This window comes from Aotus nancymaae, unplaced genomic scaffold (assembly GCF_030222135.1).
Source record: "Aotus nancymaae isolate 86718 unplaced genomic scaffold, 86718_ANA_hifiasm-v0.15.2.pri h1tg000076l, whole genome shotgun sequence".
Classification (NCBI taxonomy): domain Eukaryota; kingdom Metazoa; phylum Chordata; class Mammalia; order Primates; family Aotidae; genus Aotus; species Aotus nancymaae.
In genome coordinates this window covers 10282330-10302156 of record NW_026988491.1, presented here as the reverse complement: position 1 = coordinate 10302156, position 19827 = coordinate 10282330, and positions in this window count along the sequence as shown.

Genomic DNA, 19827 nt, shown 5'->3' with positions numbered 1-19827 from the left:
CTAATAAGACTTGTGAACATTTATGTCTTGAATTTTAAAAAGTATAATATTTTAAAAATGGATATCATAGTAAAAGAATAGTTTCTATCTTTAGTGCATCCCTCAGTAAACATGAAGATATGTTAAAAAATAAGAATATGAAATGAAGATTTCACAATAAATATTACATTTAGAAATCTATATATATTCACACATATTCACTCATATAATGAGATGTCATAGCTGGTATTTTATAATTTAGAAATGTAGGCTGTTGACCATCAATCAGATGGCTCAAACTCACACCAAACAAATAATTATGGTTTGCAAAGTGGCATTAAGGAAAGTTTTGGAGAGAGCAGTTGGCTTCTATGTGATATAAGGTTTTTGCTATCCAGGTTGTCTCAAGGCTGTTGAAATTGCATTCATGAAATCACTAAGAGTTTGGAGCATATGCTTTGCCTTTGGAGAACATCACAGAATGTCCTCTCTAAGGCAATAGTTGCTTTGAGTTCAATCTGCCCTCTTGAGGGTTTGGGGACATAGTTGACCCATAAGGGATAGAGAGTCAGCTCAGGGCCATTTGAAAGTGAGTCTAAGAGAACCACAGGGAAAGGCAAGATACTTCAACAGTGGGAGTCTGTAAGTAGGGGATTATGGTAATGCCAGGAATGGGTGAACATTCATTGACAACATCACAGGAATTGTGATGGGGGAAGAGACAGCGTAAAAATCTCTGAAGAGTATCTCAAAAAGTTCATGAAAGTGTCAGCTTTGTATAGCTGCCAGTGCAGAGATTATAGAGCATCTAGTTTACATCACCATCTATCACATACAAAGAAAGAATATTCCTGCTCCCCTATTCAGCTCTTCTTCCACCATTAACACTAGCTGTGTAGCAAAATAATACATGTTAAGTGTATTAAGTGTATCTACTCATGTTAAGTGGCAAGCCCTATTCTTGATTTAGGAATTAAAAGTTTCCAGTCAAAAGTGTTAATTCATATTTCAATCCCAAATTCAAAAATAATACTCTTTCTGGATTGTCAGGCCACTTGTATAGAATGACAGAAAAAATTACCATCTGCTGCCTCTCTACAGCTCCTAGCTGCAGTTTGATCTACTTTCTGAGCAAGCCTAGCTAAGGGCGAATCCGAGAGAATTCTACAGCTAAGCATCTATGGCAGCTGATAGTCTGAAATCTGAGGAGTTGAATGTGCAGATTGTGAATAAGGGATTTGGGAAGGACATAAAAGAGCCCACTATACAAGTCATTCTAAAACTTAAGCTTACATTAGAATCCCCTCACGGGTGATTGACAACATGGATTGCAGGACCTCAGAGAATGTAATTTAGTAAACCTAAGCTGGGGCAGGTAAATTTGCAATTCCAAGTAATGCAGTCTCGGTACTACATTAGAATTGCTGCGCACAGGGAGTCATAGATAAGAAATTCACTCAAATTTTCGTAAGAAATGAGTTATATAGACAAGAATCAAATCAAGCTCTCTAACCCAATCCCACACTTAATGCTCTATACCTAATTACTTGCCAATAATGTCACTTAAGTATATAGTAGATTATAAATAAAGTAGATATTAGATTAAAAATTCTGTTATATGCTGGAGGTTTTAATTATACATATATTTATATATAAAATTTCATCATAAATTAAATTTTGATAAACCTTTTGCACATATAATATAAAATTTTCTGACAAAAACTGTACAACTGTGTAATTCTAGGAGTAATTTTGTTATTACATCTTACATCTGATAAACATTTTGAAGAAAAATGTAAATAATCTTTTCAAATCTACGTAATAAATTGTATAGTTGACCATCAACTTTGGAAGTTGTTTTATTATGATTTATTCACTAGCATTTTAATGCTTTTTCCATATATCTATGTGTGTGTGTGTGTGTGTGTATTTGACAATTTCTTCATTTTAACTCACAAGACTTTGTATTCTGGAAATTGATTTTTTTCTGAAGAGTGATAAACCCACACACATTAGTCATATATGTGTATCTGCAATAGTGTATATGAAGAGAGAAGGATTCGTTAATTCAGGATAACTCAGTTGAAAATAAAGGCTACAAAAGCAAAATTTTTAGAGGTTAGATCTAGAAAAGAAGCGTGTGCCTTGCCAAATCGCATTGAACGAATTAACTTTTTACCTTTTCTTGCTGAGAATTTTGACTTGATGGAGAGACTATAAATATAGTATTCCATGATTAGAATAGAAATATTTGGAAAAATTCACATACATTGTGGAATCTTGACCCTTCAGATGCTAAGCAACAATCATTTATCAGCCCATGAATAATGGTCTTTCTAAGTTTTGTAATTGCTTTCATTTTATTTACTGGGCTATTTATGAGTTTTATTTCATTAAATATAGTACACCATTGCTATTAATGTGTGTTTAAAAATAAACAAATAAATCAAGGATAAAAAAGCTCTTCTCATCCTAGAATCTTTTTAAATGCTCCACAGCATCAATGTGTTATTCTTGGTCTGTGATGTACACATCTTTACATAAATATGTTTTTTAACATAATGCTCAATAAGCTGTCTGCTATCTTCTATTTATCCATTTTTGCTTATTTAACTTAATGTTATTTCACTTTTTAATAAGGTTCTACTTGTTTGCTTCAGTTATGTTAAGATAGTGGACTATAACACAACCTATTCAAAAATGAGTTACAAATTCAATTTAAATATCCAACTAATATCAAGTTTTACTGACAGTTCACTGAGTTTAATTCACTATGTATACATAGTTACTAATCTGCCATCAAATTTTATAAAAACAGTTCTGACAAGTCTGCACATTCATAGCAATTTAATAGAGCGATATGGAGTGTAAATGAATTAGAAAATAATGCATTAGAAGCTCCACATATCTAAATTAGGATGGATACATTAATACTTTTATTGGTAACTGTCAGCATTTTTAACTAGGTAATTACCTGTATGATTATGTTTTTACATAAACCAGAATGCTACCAAATTTAAAATGAAGACAAAGTATATTGAGTAAATCTAAGCATGAATACAAATACAACCAATAATCTTAGGAATATTAATTTTCAGTGGATTTTGACATTAAACATGTTTCAAATATTAAAACACATATTTCCCAGCACACTATGACTTTTACAATTTTATAAAATCAAATTTATTGTCTTTACTTTGAATGTTCTTGAATTCTTTTGATTCTTTAAATACCCTGTCTCTAGGTGTGGTGACTCATGCATGTAATCCTAGCATTTCAGGAGGCAAAGGCAGGAGGATCACATGAGGCCAGCAGTTCAAGGCCAGCCTGGGCAACAGAGTGAAACCCCATCTCTAAAAAAATTTAAAAAATAAGAATTAAAAAAGCTAGGCATGATGGCATGTGCTTGTATTCCTAGCTACTTGAGAGGCTGAGATGGGAGGATTGCTTAAGCCTAGGAGTTTGTTGCTACATTCAGCTATGATAGTGAACTACACAGCAGCCTGGATGACAGAGTACAATCAGTCTCTAAGAAATATACAAATAAATAAAAGATAAAAAAGCTCTTCTCAGTCTAGACTCTTTTTAAATGCTCCACGGTATCATTGTGTTATTCTTGGTCTGTGGTATACACTTCTTTACATTAATATGTTTGTTCAAACATAATGTTCAACCAAGCAATCTGCTTTCTTTTATTTATCCACCTTTTGATAATTTCACTTAAATATAACATTTTGATTTCATAGTATTTTATCCATTTTAGTTAATATTTTATAAGGCCATAATATTTTAATTGATCACATATTAAAAATATATGTGTCAGGCACCGTTCTAGGCACTGAGGAAGAAACAACTTCTTGCTCCCAATAACTGTGCATTCTTGAAGACAAAAACTTAATAAAGAGAAAATACCAGTGGTTAAACATGTAGTTAATTTAGATAATGTAGTAAATGATACCCTGATTTAGAAGGTCATGTACTGTCTTTGAGAACATTACAAAAACACTTTAGCCAATCAGGAAATTGATTTAGTGAGTCCTGACCAACATTTTAAAATGTAGATTAAAATAGTGAACTATGGTATACAATAGAATGGCAGGATATAAGATACAAGGGAAAAATCAGGTGCTATATCCACGGGGTAAATGTTCTGAGAGTTTGTTTTTTGTGATAAGTATTATGAAACTGCATATGTATGTCTGTGTGTATTTGCTTGATTGTATACTATATCATGATAGAAAATGCTTTCCTTACCATTGGTCCAGGGGAAGAAATAAAAACACTGAGTTATTGTAAATACCCTTTTATATAAATAGGTTTGATACATAACAGTTATTTAGCAATTTCTATATATTATATTCATTTCTAGGTATTCCTTATTTAATCCTTGCAACAATAACATTATATTGTCTTAATATTATGTTCTTTTTACAGAGAAGGAATTTAAAGCACTGTGCCTCACTCAGGCCAAGCTCCAACATCTCCAGTGACTTTCTGATCATGTTTGATTTCTCCTCCACCAGGTTACTTTCATCATCTTTCTTCAAACACTTCAGGGTCTCCAGTAAACTTTGTAAAATGGAATTGTGCTCATTCTTCAAAGCCTCCAGCCCCTGAATTACTTGCTTTGTCTTAGAAATAATTTCATCCTGCGTAAGCTTCTCCAACTTGTCTTCCTTGATGTACACCATTGTGGACATGCTGTCATACATTCGTCCAGCTCCTGAGGCCCGCGCTGTCAGCACCAGGAGCGCCGCCGGGCGCGTGCGCGGAGCAGCAACTGCGCGCCGAGCCCGCCTCGGCCGCCTGAGGCGCGGAGCAGCCGTCACTAGCGAGGGGCGCCGGCGCAGCCGCCCCGCAGCATTCTCGGCCGCCCGCGCACTGTCCCTTCGGTTGCCAAGCGCAGCCCCGCCGCTCCTCCTCGCAGCTGCAGCCCCGCCGACCCAGCCCGTCCCGCTCGACCGCCTGCGCCGCTCCAGCCGCCCTGGAATACATTTTCAAATGCTAGAAGACACATTACATGTAATGGAATGGACTGCCTGGCATAGCTCCAGAGTTCAGAGATAAGACAAACTGGTGGGATTTTTTTTATTTTTGCTTAAAATAAGGATGAATTTTTTTTATTACAATGTTTTTAAAAAATGAGTTGGCTTCAGTATTATTGTCCAGCCATTGTGGAGGACACTCATGTTCCCTTGACCGGAGTCCTTCTCTTATCATGACTACCTTTCATTTTTTATCAAAATATTGGTGAAAATGGGATCTACTCCTTCTCTAACTACACAACTCTATCTACATTTGACTTACTCGTGGAGTAAACAATGAACCTAATCTCTGCTAGTGTTTTAAGCAAACACTAAGCGAGAGCCAACCACAATTCATTCAGTGAGTTTTAACTTTTAACAAGCCGATAGATCCCCCCGCCCCCCGCCCCGACACGACCAGCCCACCGAAACACTTTCACTGTGAATAACAATAACAAGAGTCCTTCTGTGATAGTAGGAATTAAATTATTTTAAATTAATTCATTTAGCACCCACAAGTGCTAAATTGCTCTTGTTGGTGCTGATATTCCCAAAGTATTTAGGAAGCAAGTGTGCAGCAAAAAGGAACAAAGTCAGGTATACACAGCATAGATGGACATCAACTGCCTTAAAGCAAATACTTTGAAGATTAGTTCTTTCCTGCTCATCTCATTCTTTGATTCCTTTGGCTCTACCTCTAACATTCCATGTTACGAAGCTAGTTTAAGTTGCTTTTCTGTGTTTTTCTTCCAAAGGCTGTTATTTAAAATAATTTTTCATAAGAGAACTAGAGTAATAGTTCTCAGTCATAATATGTGACATAGAAGGAGCCTATGTAAGGAAGAATTGGACCTTCGAAGGACATTATTACTTTGTAACAAAACTTTTATTTCTATGAGTTTTATTCATGATTAAATCCCATCAAATAGTTCTAAATATAAAAGCACATTCTTAATTTTAAATATGGCTGCAATCCTTAGTAAAATATTTTTCTGCCATAGTTAACAATACTCTTCATGCTTATGTATACATTTTATATTTTCTTAAAATTACAGTTTTCAAATTACTTTGAGATAGGACAGTCTCGACTTGCAGTCATGTAGTAAAATTATGTCTTGTGTCAGTTTGCTGAGAATGATGGTTTCTAGCTTTATCCATGTCCCTGCAAAGTACATGAACCATCCTTTATACACATGGACACAGGAAGGGAAACATTACACAATGGGGCCTGTTGGGGGTGGGGGTCTAGAGGAGGAATAGCAGGGGATGGGGGGATTGAGGAGTGATAGCATTAAGAGAAATACCTGATGTAGATGACGGGGTGATGAATGCAGCAAACCACTATAGCACATGTATACCTGTGTAACAAAACTGCACGTTCTGCACATGTATCCCAGAACTTAAAGTATAATTTAAAAAAAAAAAGGAAAAAAAGAAAATATACATATACCTGCAATAAAAATTTATATCTTAATTAATTTGCAGACACCTTGAAATATTATACTTGTACATACATGGTTTTTAGAAATTATGTTCAATTTCTAATATTTAAAGGCATGAGTTCCATGAACATATAGAAACATATGTGCATAAATATAATTTTAAGAGCTACACAATCAAGAGTATACTTATATTTAAAACAGGTGCATAATGATCAACATTGGGCTGCAGCTGAATCTCGAATCTCTCCAAGGTGTCCAACAGTTTCTAAACATATGACAGGTAAGTACAGATGCTTTGGCAACAGATGTCACTGATGAGCACCCAATGACAAAGTGACTCATGCCCTTGAATTTCAATAAGGTAGAGCTATGTTAGAGAAGGATCTGCTGGACCATAGGCCCACACCATGACCAGCAGTGTGTAGAGCCTAGCTCTCCCATTCCCAGGAGGCTCAGTAAGCAGGGCCCATTGTATCTGTTGACCTTTCTGTCTGTGAGTTCCATGACAGAGTTTGAAATTTAGAGGAAGAGATTATGTAACCTTTTTTCTGCTTGAAAGCAGTAAACATTTAATTTATTTTTTAATTTGTACAAGTAAATGGGTGTGAAAGAAAAATAAACGTTGTGCCCCCAAATCACAAGCTAAATGGAAGAGTCAAGTCAGGAAGTGCTTAGGGCCAATCTGCCTTCCATTCTATTCGAAGTCACCCCTCTGCTTGCTGACATAGATGCATACATGATTGCCTCCTTTGGAAAGACTAATCAGAAACTCAAAAGAATGCAACCATTTCTGTCTCACCTATCTGTGATCCCCTTCCTGCTTCAAGTCTTCCTGCCTTTGCTTCAAGTTGTCCCACCTTTCCAGACCAAACCAATGTACTTCTTACTAGGCTGTGGCCTGACAACCTTGGGCACATGTCATTAGGACTTCCTGAGGCTGTGTCACGGGTGCGTCCTCAACCTTGGCAAAATAAACTTTCTCAAATAACTGAGATCTGTCTCAGATTTTCTGGGTTCTCATTTTGGTAAACACGAAGGGATTCTGAATGGAGATGCCCCTGACCTTTGGCAAATCTCCTATTAGTGCTTGGTCTGATGTCGCAAAATTTGGCTGAGATATAAAGTTTATTTTGCTGTACGACTCCTCTTTTTTTTTTTTGGAGTTTTACTTCCTTCCAACAAGGAAGGCAAGGTTTTCCTGCTTCCATGATGATGGAAGGCAGGTAACTCCTTTATGGAGGCTGAGCTCCCTTCCAACAGGGAAGATGAGTTTTCTTTTTCTGGCTTCTAGCATGATAGAGAGTAGTCTACAGCCTAAGACCCGTCAGTAGGTAAGAAACCGGTTTGGGATTCTGTCTTGTAAATTCTTTTTAAATGATTAAACTTAGCATTAACAATCAGCTGGTGTTAATTTCTGCTTACCCTTAGAGTGCTCAGAAATCAAATAATTTTTGTGATCATTGTTAGTTTAGCAGCATTTAGTCTGAGCTGAAATACTGTAATAAGATTAAATTTTTTTTCTTTTTTTTTAAATTGTACTTTAGGTTCTGGGGTACATGTGCAGATCATACAGGATTGTTGCATAGGTACACACATGGCAATGTGGTTTGCTGCCTCCATCCCCCCGTCACCTACATCTGGCATTTCTCCCTGTGTTATCCCTCCCCAACCTCCCCACCCCCACCACCGCTGTCCCTCCCTGGCCCCCCACCAACAGACCCTAGTGTATGATGCTCCCCTCCCTGAGAAGCTCAATGGTTAAAAGTCAGCTTATGTAAAAGATTAACATCTAAGGGGTGTGTGTGTGTGTGTGTGTGCGCACGCGCATTTGTGCATGTTTGTATTTGAAAGGCCTTCATGTTTTGGAGGTTTTTTTTGTATGACTGTTTTTCTCTCCTAAGACCTTGTCTTTTGTCGTTTTTGAGCAAAAGTTTTGTTTTTTTTTCTTTTTCTTCTTGGTTGACTGAATTTTGTTTTCACCTGATTTTTTGACTAAAATAGTTATTGCAGCAGAGGCTACTCCTGGGTTTTTAAACCATTATATAACTTAGTTTAAATTATCAGTAATTATGTTAATTGTTATGTTAAAGTTGTTGTGTGCCACAGAGGTATATATTTCAATATGAGAGTATTGTGTTTCCACTTAAGAAAATAATGTCAATTCTAATTGAATATGACTGGCTGAACTTTAAACATTTTAAAAGGCATGTGATTTGTAATGAATTCTATTATCAGCATATTAGTCTGCAAGAGCTACCATAACAAATTACTACAGATTATATGGTTTATAAAACAGATATATATATATATTTTATCATAGTTCCCAATGCTGAAAGTCTAAGATCAAGGTGTCAACACATTTGACTTACCCTGAGGCCTCTCTGCTTGGCCTACAGATGGCCACCTTCTTTCTGTATTCTCATGTGTCACATTTCTAGTGTTTCTCCCTCTCCCTATAAGGACACTAGTCATATTGAAGTAAAGCCCCAACTTTATGACTTCATTTAACCTTAATTGTCTCTTTAAAGGTTCTATGGCCAAATAGAGTCACATTACAAATTAGGACTCCAACATACAAATTTGAGGGAGGGGCGCAATTCAGTTCATAACAATCAGTTTCTGAAAAAATATAGGGTAAGATATCACTCACATTTTTGCATAGAACAATAAACTTTAAATAATAAATTGAAATTGAATATTTAAATTGCATCAAGGTTATTAAAAAGGTGAAATATTAAAAACCTTTTCTGCTTTAGATTAAGTTGCATTGTGGTTACAATGAATTTATTTAATGTTATAACCTGTCACTTTAAAATTACCAAGTTTCTTATTTTCTATTTTTCTATAATTTTATTCATTTAATTCGGATCCTTAAGTTTATTAATAGCATTGGCCAAAGGAATCTTTTGATTATTTAATTATTTGTATGTGATGTGATCTCCTAATAACCATCTCTTATTTTAAGTGTTACATTTTTTATGTATGTGTTGGCTGTTAGCTAATATTTTAATTTGATTATCAGATAACTGCATTTCAATTTTTATATGATTTCTATCACATTGTTGCTTTTCATTTGCTATTTTCTACCTTTATGTTTAATTGCCTCCCTATGCTTTAAGTCCCCTATGCTTTCTAAGATTGTAAATGTCTTTGCTGTTTTTCATTGCTAAACCTTGAAATTTATGAGATTATCTTTTTAAATGAAATTAACAAAAGTAAGGACAGGCGAGGTGGCTCACACCAGTAATCCCAGCACTTTGGGAGGCCTTGGTGGGTGGATCATGAGGTGAAAAGATTGAGACCATCCTGGCCAACATACTGAAACCCTGTCTCTACTAAAATACAAAAAATTAGCTGGGCGTGGTGGTGCACGCCTGTAGTCCCAGCTACTCAGGAGGCTGAGGCAGGAGAATCGCTTGAACCTAGGAGGCAGAGATTGCAGTGAGCCGAGATCATGCCACTGCACTCCAGCCTGGCAAAAGAGCAAGACTCAGTCTCAAATAATAATAATAATAATAAATTAATTAACAAAAGTATTTAATACTGTTACTCTTACTCTGTGTTGAGCTTTAGCTATCTCCCAGTAGGATTATTATGTAATGTTTTAATTATATATACATGTGTGTGCATGTTTAATCTAGATATTCTTAAATGTATTAGTTCCATGAAGGATTAATATCATTTTCAAAACTATCATGTAATTGTTATTTTTTTGTAACACTCTTTATATATGGTTATATTTTTGACATTTTATTTTAGTGTAATATAATCACATAGGCTTGTCTGCAATATTTCAGCATGTTTATAGTTTGTCAAAACTGTGCCTAATGAGACTACCTGAGATCTACACTTATCTCTTTTCCATGAACACTTGAAATAATTATTGATTTTATATTTTGAGGGGTGTGTGTTTTATTTATTTATTTCTTTTATTCGAATTTTACTTTTTTCCTCTATGGAAATTAAGCTGATGTGGGTTGAGGCCAGTTCAATTCCTATTTAAGCTGTAGAACTGATATATTTACTTTCCTTTCTCCCATCTCTGTTAGCTCACCCTCGGCACACCTTTTTCTCTTCTAAATTAATAATTAAATATCTTTTTCCAATTTGTACCTACACCTGAAAAAAGAAAGGAAAAAACTGAATTGCACAGGATAAATTTCTAGCTAAAAATAATGAATTAAATTGAATGAACTTTCATATACAATGTCTTCACCCTTCTGATGCTAGTTAAATTACTGCTGCAGAACATTGTGCTAAATTTGCATGCAATTTTTACATTCCTGGATGTATATTAAAAAAAAAAAACTAATAATTTACTGTTTCTCCTAATCCTTGGCACAGGTTAGAAGGAACTTGTTCTCTCTTCATGGGTAGGGCAGCAGTGAAAAAAGTAAAGAGGGGAAATCTGTTGTACTGATACTCATTTTCAGATCTATATATAGTTCAAAGATAATGACTCTTATTTTGTGGACATATTTAGGTTATTATGCTGACAAACTCAAAACTAATGAGCCCTTTTTAATCAAAAACAATGTTCAAGTTTTGGTTTCCGTCTAACATTTTCTATATACATTGACCTCTGTTGCGGTTAGCATATCCTTTGTAGAACCAATTTAATACATGTTGATTTTTGTTTTTCTGATTGGAATAAGGATTCTAGATTGAAGAAGCAGCATTTTTGTCTCCTTGCTTATTTAAATAAAACTTTTCACAGAACCCATTAACTGAGATGTTTAACAGTGTCATTTACAGAAGCTTTGTGATAAGCATGAAAATACTTGCAAAGAACTACTTTTATGTAGTGAATAGCTGATAGAGGCAGAAGACAGCCAAATGGTTAGGCAAATAAGGAAAAGTCCCGGAAGAATTTCCAACCCTTCCTCAAAATCTTTACACCAGGTGATTTTTGCAGATAGGGGAACCTGCCCAGGGGTCTTGTTTGGGCATTCCCCACATGCACTGGGTGAATGGGGTGTAGCCACCAGGAATTCACACTTTATGTGTGGGAAGAGCCTTGCCTCTTCGACTAATGTGTTGTGGCCCAGCATTTAATTTTGTGAGGAAGTAACCTGAGTGCAGGATCTCTCTCTTTGTCGAGAGATTTCCTTTCACTTAATATATTCCACCCTCTTCACTCTTCAGTATGTCAGCATGCCTAATTATTCCTGGTCATGGATTTAGCTGAACTGAGGAACAAAAAATCCTGCATCATAGTGATCTGTAAAACATTTTGTTGTAACTGCCCAAGGGTTTCACCTTGCCTGCAGCCTAGACAGAGCCAATAAATCAATATAGAGGAATTGCAATAGAGAAAGAGTAATGGATGCAGAGCCAGCCGTATGGGAAGACAAAGTTTTATTATTACTCAAATCAGTCTCCCCAAGCATTCAGGAAGCAGAGTTTCTAAGGGTAACTTGATGGGTGGGGAGAAGCCATTGAGCCAGGAGTGCTCATTGGTCAAGAATGAAATAATGAGAAGTTGAAGCTATCTTCTTGTGCAGAGTCAGTTCCTGGGTGGGAGCCACAAGATCAGATGAGCCAGTTTGTTGATCTGCATGGTGCCAGCTGATCCTTCAAGTGCAGGGTCTGCAAAACATCTCAAGCAGTGATATTAGGAGCAGTTTAGAGAGGGTCAGAATCTTGTAGTCTCCAACTGCATGAGTCCTAAACCATAATTTCTAATCTTGTGGCTACTGTTAGATCTACAAAGGCAATCTAGTCCCCAGACAAGAAGGAGGTCTGCTTGGGAAAGGGTTGTTACCGTCTTTGTTTAAACTATAAACTAGTAAGTTTACCCTATACCTAAAGTTAGTTCAGCCTATGCCCATGAATGAACAAGGACAGCTTGGAAGTTGGGAGCAAGATAGAGTCAGTTAAGTTAGGTCTCTTTCACTGTCTCAATTATAATTTTGCAAAGGCAGTTCCCTTGTTTCAGATAAGCAACCTAGTTAAGAGAAAAATAGACACTTAATAAATATTAGTATTTTTACTTTAACTGTGTCACAGAGTACTTAATACGTTGTTCATATATTTTTATAACTAGAAAACTGAAAAATTTACCAAAAATATACAACTCGTCAATTTATTAAAAGGTATTGAAAAAAATGCCTTTGCAAAATTATGACAATAAGAGAATTCTGACATGGCTGACTCCATCTTGCTTGTAGTCTCATAGACTGGTTATCTTTGCTTATTCCTGGGCATGGGCCAAGCAATCTTTGGGAGAAATTTATTATATAGTTTGAATGATAATAGCCATTCCCAAGAACTAAACTGCTCTTGGAAAACCAACGAAAGGTCACCAAGTTAGAAGAATAAGAAGGACATGAATTCTGCTAAGATGTAGGTGTAGCTAAATAATTAACCAACCATGAACTGGCCATCACAAGATTTGCAACTTCCATAATTACTCCTGTAGATGACATTACTATTGTAGAGCTGATGCTTGGCCTTTTGAGATATCTTCTTAGATTTTTGAATTTCTGACAATCCAAAGGACCAACCCAAACTTGTCAACTTGTCCTGTGGCCTCCACCGGGGAACTGACTTAGTGCATGAGAACACCTCAGACTCACTATGATTTCATCTCCAGCCTGACATATCGGCACTCCTCATACCTTCTCCCACTGCTGACTAAACTATGTTTGAAAAACCCCTAACCTCCCAGCCTTCAATGAGATTGATTTAAGTAAAAACTCCATCTCTTGCATGTTGTGGCCAGCCTTGCATCAACTAAACTGTCTTTAATTCAATGCCATTATCTCATCAGATTGATTTTGTCTGTGCAGTGGGCAGGAAAAATCCATCAGGTTACAGTAGGACTCCATGATATCCTTATTTCACATTGCATGCCTGTAACAAAACATCTCATGCACTCCATAAATCGAGACACTTGCTATGTACCCCCACTTTTTTTTTTGAGATAGAATCTTGCTTTTTTGCCGAGGCTGGAATGCAGTGGCGCAATCTCAGCTCACCACAACCTCCGCCTCCCGGGTCGAAGCAATTCTCCTGCCTCAGCCTCCCGAGTAGCTGGGATTACTGGCATGTGCCACCACGCCCAGCTAACTTTTGTAGTTTTAGTAGAAACGAGGTTTCACCACGTTGGCCTGGATGTCTCCATCTCTTGACCTTGTGATCCGCCCAAAGTACTGGGATTACAGCCGTGAGCCACCGTTCCCCACCATACCCACACACATTTTAAAAAATTTTAAAATATTTTAAAAAGAGCTTTGAAAACATTATGTTAATATTTGTTTGATTATCCAACACAAAATGATACCAGCCCTCCCCATTATTTCAATATCTTTTAAATTATTCCATTGTTTCACATTTTATATTAGATTGTAGAAATAGGTTAACATTTGTGCTCATTTTTGCCTTTTAGCTGGCTTCTTTTTTAATGTTTCTGGAGTTGGTATAGTGAATAAAAATTACTTTGATATCCTGTCAAAATGCTTATTGATGTTGGACCTAATTATTAAAAAAAATCGTCAAAGGTTCTTTTAAAATTAACGTAAGCATCTGGTAGAATATAAACTTCACAGAAAATTAAAGTTGTGGAGTTATCTTTTAGATGTGGAACCAGGATAAATAAGAATCATTATCAGTTTAAACATATTAAGATTTTTCAAACATGAATACATTTTAATGTTCAAAATTAATTGCTTCAAACTTCTGGAGCAAAGAGGGAAATTGAAAAGATAAGATTCAGACACATACTTAATGCAAAGTTACCATGTACCTTTTAAAGTCTTCATCTTAAATGGATTCCAACATAACTTTCCTCAAAGAAAAAAATCAGATTGACTTTACTCAGAAGGTCTGTGCGTTTGAATTTAGTTGTTTGGAGCAATATGCTGCCATATTTCTTGATTAGCAAGATCTAGAGAGGGTGACAGAAAAGAATGATGTGATTAAGAGAATGAAAAAATGTAAAATAACATACTCTGATAATAATTGTTAGTAAAATGATAAATATTTTTAAATGATGTAAAATATGGCATGAAGGATAGGTAATACAAATGAGTAATAATTAACTTATGAAATCTTGAATAATGCTGGCTGGGAAAGGTGGCTCGTGCCTGTAATCCCAGCATTTTGGGAGGCAGAGACAGAGGTATTACATGAGGCCAGGTGTTAAGAGATCAGCTTGGACCACATGGCGGAACCCTGTCTCTACAGAAAATACAATAATTAGCTGGGCATGGGGGCATATGCTTGTAGTCCAGGCTTCTCAGGAGGCTGAGGTGGCAGGATCACCTGAGCCTGGGCAGGTCTAGGCTGCAGTGAGCTGTGATTGTGTCACAACACTCCAGCCTGGGCAACAGAGTGAAACAAAACAGAACCTTGAATACGTAGCATTGTGTATGGAATCATACTTGCTAATAATGTTTCATAAGAAAGCACAATATTCAAATTGGAATAATCATGAATATTATTTGAATATTATAATGAGGGTCAATATTATATAATTTCTCTGTCAATTATAAGCATAGTAATTTTAAGAGATGCATGTTTGAATGTCCCAATATGTACTTCACACCCACACCCAACCATATATATAATCTCCTCTGGCTAAATACCTACTTTGACTTTTTGTAAAAAACTGAGGTTCTTATAAATTGTCATAAAATGCTACTAAGTTTTAAAATTTATTTTCCATGATTGTAATTGCTGCATAGATTAATACTTTCAGATAAAAATGTTGACTCTTCATAAGAAAACCTTTTTTTGAATTCATTTTAAATTTGCATCAGTAAATTTTACAAATATCACGGCTAAGAAATTGGAGTGTTAAAATCACTTATACTGTCAAATAGAAATTTTATCAGAATTTATGACTTTCAAATGAATGACTAATATTTTTTAAAAATCACCAAGTTAAACAATGGAATTTATGATATCTGATCTACCTTTTAAACTGTTTATAAATATTATAAAATACTGATTTTGTCTTGTAATAATTTGTAATTTTATTCTGTTCTATAACTAAATGTATAAATGTATGCTCCAAGATTTTCAGTACAATCTTAAATAGAATAATAGCTATGTTTTAAAACTTTTCTTAAGTCAAAATAAATGTCTTTTATGCTTGAACAGTAACCATGATCCTTTTATAGATTTTTGCTACATATTTTAATCATAAAATAAAATTAACATAAAATAAAATAAATTTAAATAAAATTAAAATTAAATTAAACAGGAGAATTAAAATTAAATTAAAAAGGAGAAAATTAATTTTATCCTTTCTAAAAATAATTGGGACAAGTTTAGGTTAGAATAGTTTCTTTCTTGGCCGGGTGTGGTGGCTCACGCCTGTATTCCTAGCACTTTGGAAGGCTGAGGCATGCAGATCACTTGAAGTCAGGAGTTCAAAAGCAGGCTGGCCATCATGGTGAAACCCCAACTCCACTAAAAACAGGAAAAAAAAAAAAAAATAGGTAGGCGTGGTGGTAGGCACCTGTAATCCCAACAGCTCTGGAGGCTGAGGCAGGAGAATCACCTGAATCTGGGAGGTGGAGGTTGCAGTGAACCAAGATCACACCACTTCACTCCAGCCTGGGTAACAAAGCAAGACTCCGTCTCAAGAAAAAAAAAAAATACAGTTTCCTTCTTGAATGGAGGAATTAACATTTATAACCTTGAAAGCTGGTTATGTAAACTAAATCACTGACTGAATGTTTCTAACTTTTATATACAAGTTGCGTTTTCTGTTTGCTAAAGTTACTATGAGAAATTAGTGTATTTTTTATGGCAATTAACATTAAAATATATGAGTGTGACATTGTTCCCAATGCTTCCTTGTTGTCTTGTGATTCTCTACTGAAACTGTTTATGGCAAGTCAACCCCCCACGCTCTACCTCCGATTCTCACTTTGACTCATGTATTTACGGCTGTCTCCCCTTTTTTAACTTTCTTGCAAGTTTTTCCCCATTCATTATTTTCAAATTATCTTTTTGAAAAAAAATTCTATTTTTTTTACTTCTCAATCTTAGAATTTGCTGTCATTTTTTAATTTTTATTTTTACTACCGCTTTATGGTTAGAGCCTATTTTGTTTGGTTTTCCTACCTAGCTTAAGTGTTTTTAATGTTTGCCCTTTTTCTTCCTTACTTTTGCTTTCCTTCTCTTTATTTTTACCTGTATCTGTAGATCTGCTTTAGAAGGTATCTTCTAAAGAAGAATGAAGTGTAATATTTTCTGTTCAATTTCAATCTTTATTATAAAAAGACATTTAGTCCAATTATGTTGATTGTGATTGCTTATATATGTGTACATTTCTACCACTTAAATATGTGCTTTTTATTATTCTGCCTTCTACTAAATTGATTCCATTTTTAAAATTTGCAGTCCTAAAGTCCATTTTTATTCTTTAATGACACATTTAATAATTTAACATGTATACTTAACCTACTGCACATTTAACAAATATATTTACTCTCCTTCCAAACAACACAAGGAAAATAAAGGACTTTCTCACCCACCCCACCTCCCCTTGGACCCAGTTTATTGGCTTGCATTGCCCAGTAACTTAATCTGGTCCTGTTGAGTATCATCATAATTTAGAACTTTTTTGTGTGTGTTTTATATATTATCAACTAATGTCTTCATTTATTTAGAGGCTAGCTTCTTCCTTTGTTAAACATTCTATATTGAATCTTACATATTCATTCTGAGAAACTTTTTTTCATTTTGAAATTATTCACTGACTTTTAGTGAACATCTTACAGTTCCAAATAACTTTTTAATATTTTTTTCTTCTGAAAATGTTTCTGTTTTGCCCTAATTCAAAATTTTTACCTGCCTGTTGTCCTTTGCCTCACTAATGTGTAACTCTTTTATAGGAGTAGTAAATACTATACAATTATTATATTTGATGGGTACATTATTAAATTGATTAGCTCCTTAAAATAATGGAAATGGATTAAAATTAATTGTTTTATAGAATAAATCATCATGACAATAATTAAGACATCTCAAATGAGGTTATATTATTTTCTGAATAGCCACCATCAAGAAAAACAAGTGAAATGCAAAACCTGCACTTCACTTTCAAACCCAACACATTGACATAACAGTTTCAGTGAAACAATATCCATTGCATTAATGCTGCTAGTTCAAGTTTTTTGGCATGGTGATTTTGTTTGTACTAAGTCTTTTTCATTGGTTTGTTTTATATGTAGATAAGGAGGCCTAAACATTAAAGTTATTATTCTGTGACTGCTATGGTGTGAATGTGACCCCCAAAATTCATAATTTTGGAATCATGATCCCCAGTGCAGTGGTGTGAGATGGAATATAATGGGAGTTGCTTGAGTGGTGGGAGAGCTGTCCTTATGAATAAATTAATGCCATCATCTAGGAAGTGGGTTCCTTATTGTGGGAGTGCATTCCTTATTAAAGGACAAGTTCCTGCCCCTCCTCACTCTGTCTTTGCCCTCTCCCTTCTGCCATGAAATGATGCTGCCAGAAGGTGCTTGCCAGATGCCAGCTTCTAGATCTAGGACTTCCCAGTGCAGAAGTGTGAGAAAATAAATTTCTGACCTTTATAAATTGCCTAGTTTCAGGTTCAGGTATTCTATTATACCAGCACAAAATGGATTAAGACAGTGACTGGGTCAGGTGCAGTGGCTCACGCCAGTAGTCCTAACACTTTGGGAGGCCAAGGAGGGCAGATCACAAGGTCAGGAGATCGAGACCAGACTTGCCAACATGGTGAAACCCTATCTCTACTAAAAATACAAAATTAGCTTGGCATACTGGCAAGTGCCTGTAACCCCAGCTGCTCAGGAGGCTGAGGCAGAAGAATCACTTGAATCAAGGAGTCAGAGGTTGCAGGAAGCCGACATAGCGTCACTGCACTCCAGCCTAGCAACAGAATGAGACGTCATCACATTGTATAAAAATAGTACCTTGGTAATTTTTAATATCGTTATATACAGAAAATGTTAAATAGTTATGCAATCAATAGTTAAAGCAACTACTTATCAACATAATTGGTTTTTGGCCCACTGAAAACTATACAAAGGATCTGATCCCTATAATAATCTTGAAATCATTTCAAATTGATTTAATCATTGAAGAGTCCTAGTAAAACACAAAAATAAATGAAACTTATGCTATGTAAAATGAACAACGCTTCTTTTTGACCAGCTCAGTGTATTGGGAAACCAGAACGAAATAAATAAAGGCATGAAATGGCTACTGTGAGACTAGAAGAAAGTGACTGGGGCACTGAAACTGAAAGAAGCTGCACAGAAATTAAGTTATGAGCCAGAACATAAAGAATTGAAGCAAGTGTTTGATACAGACAAGGAAGAAAGTACATTTAGGCCAAAAGAATCATCACAGTTAAGGTCAGGAGAGGGTTTGAGGTATTGAAAATGAGAATAGGGATTCTCGCATGAACTGAACATATAGAGACTGGGACAGTGGGTAGAGAAGAGTCTGGAACAGTTTCAACAGCCTTATATGCATCAGGATGTGTTGCATGCAACCAGTCATGTAGACCACTTTGAAAGAGTAGTGAAATCGACAGGCTGAAAAAAGAAGGCTGTCCTTGGCACAGAGCTGAAACATTTCCAAATGAGCTCTCTGCTGGCAACAGAGATCATACACTTGGTTTGCCATTGAGCATCCCTGCAGAATAATTATTATGGAAACCATTAGTATGGTCATTTAGTTCCTCAATGGAATCAAAGCCTGTCACTGGGTTTGATATCACTATGGCTGTGTGACAGCAAGGAGATAAACTACACTGAAATGTCATTAGAAGGTGACTGGGTTAAAGAGACAAGACTGGAGAAACAACACAGTGACATGTGTATGTGCATGCACACACATGGAACACACACATACACGCACACACACAAGGCCACCCAGACACACAGTTTACCAACCTAAGCCTAACAAGAGAGGGCAGCCCACATAGGTTCATTCCTCCCCTGAGTAAATCCAAAGGTCCTTCAGACAACATCAGAAGTAAGGAATCAATTAGAAGCCCTCCTCCCCAAAATAGACAGATGTAAGAGAAGCATTGTCCTTTCCCAGCAAATGTGAGACTATTTTCCAGTAAATGTCTTTGTCTATGTAGGACTGACACTACCCTTTACTTCCCAGAGAAAGCTTGTCAGATGGTGGTAGTGGTATTATTATCTTTCTGGATAAGAAATTTCTTAGAATAATAAAATCCCATCAATGTAGGTTTTTAATTAGAAATTTAACTTACTGTAACCCTTAAACTTTTTAGCTGTAGGTTTTAGTTTGCCCCTGCTATCTTACTATGTACCTTTATGGAACTCACTGTCTATAAGAGTAGAAGACTAGATGTGTGACAAACTCAAGGTCACATATAGAGTGTTTGGGAACAGACAAAT